This window comes from Anopheles funestus (genome assembly GCF_943734845.2).
Source record: "Anopheles funestus chromosome X unlocalized genomic scaffold, idAnoFuneDA-416_04 X_unloc_55, whole genome shotgun sequence".
Taxonomy (NCBI): Eukaryota; Metazoa; Arthropoda; class Insecta; order Diptera; family Culicidae; genus Anopheles; species Anopheles funestus.
Window position 1 is genome coordinate 132,501 of NW_026045182.1, and position 1,377 is coordinate 133,877.

General features: G+C 49.5%; 2 non-coding genes across 2 annotated transcripts in view; both read right to left on the bottom strand.

Annotated features, from left to right (window-relative positions):
• The window catches only part of LOC125773818 (large subunit ribosomal RNA), a 4,179-nt gene extending 3,976 nt beyond the window's left edge, over positions 1–203 (bottom strand). The window contains exon 1 of the ribosomal RNA XR_007420395.1: positions 1–203. This exon is cut by the window's left edge and continues 3,976 nt beyond it. This is a non-coding gene — a ribosomal RNA (large subunit ribosomal RNA).
• A 709-nt stretch (positions 204–912) lies between these two features.
• LOC125773813 (5.8S ribosomal RNA) lies at positions 913–1,070 on the bottom strand. Its single transcript, XR_007420389.1, has one exon. It is a non-coding gene; the product is annotated as a 5.8S ribosomal RNA (ribosomal RNA).
• Positions 1,071–1,377: the final 307 nt, after the last annotated feature.

Consider the following 1,377-nt stretch of genomic DNA (forward strand, 5'->3'; position numbering starts at 1 on the left):
TGAACTTGAACTGTTTGCACCGTGCATAGTAGATAATGGTCGTTCCAGTACACGGAATCGGACAGGTGCAGTTACACACCGTCCCTACGTGCTGAGCTTCTCCCGTTTCGCTCGCAGCTACTCAGGGAATCCCGGTTGGTTTCTTCTCCTCCCCTTATTAATATGCTTAAATTCTGGGGGTTGTCTCACATCACTTGAGGCCTACAACAAAATCAGTCACATTCCATTCGTTTCGAACCCGGGGCATAGCGAACCGATATATACGCAACAACACTTCACACACACACACACACGGATTGGGCAATTTACGGTCATTTTTGAATCAACGATGGCCCCCCCGAGCACGTTGTCCGAATATCACTCCAATAAGGACAACGAGTTCCGCTCGGCATCGTTTTGATTCGATCTCTCAACAACAACTCCCGGTCGACTTGGTCGACTTGGACCCACGATGTCTCCCCCCGAGCATGTCGAGCCAACTGCACCACTATTGTATTGGACAACATGTTCCCCTCGGGCATCGATGGGTTAATCATGCACCACTATTATAAAACCCTTTGACGTTTTCCCCCAAGCACGTTGATCCAGTATTACGACGGATACGGTCAACGAAATCTTGGACATCAAAGAGGTTTTCGATTGAATTTCCCCATGTTTCACAACGTACTCTTAGCGGTATCCTACGATACGTCTCACTCTATTTGTGTGTGTGCGCGTTTACGTGCGTGCGATTTATGCGGTTCACCCCTTTACTTTCAGCGCCCTGCGGTCCCAACAAAGGTCCCGAGCACGCCATTATGCACAGTGTGGAAGCGTGTTTCCCCCACGACACTAGACGGGCTGCTCGCCATAGTGTTCTATTGTGGCACGCTCCACCCTGAAGTTTGGTTTGTTGTATATCAAGGAATTGATAGGCACTCAAGAATGTGTGCATCGGCCGGGTTTAATCGTCCGACGCGCAATATGCGTTCAACTTATCGGTGTTCATGTGTCCTGCAGTTCACATTGTGACGCGCATTTAGCTGCGGTCTTCATCGATCCATGAGCCGAGTGATCCCCTGCCTAGGGTTTTATAGTAAGGTTCCCAATGTAACACAATCCCGGTGGTACGTCCAAAGACTAACTTTCTGACTAAGTTGTCTTTATTACCCAATAGTCCCAGGCCTTGTGACTTGTGGCTCATGTCTACGCCCATGGCCACCATTCGCTAAGATAGTTTTGAAGTCACTTTGAAGGCCCAGGAACAACTCTCTTAGCACATCGGTTAACCTGGCGCCGCAGTCAACTCATGTGCTTGGATCGGATCGAGCTATTGAGTATTGGGCCTGCATACTCGCTCATCCGTATCCTTTGCGTACCGCCCCATGGCCCTTGTAT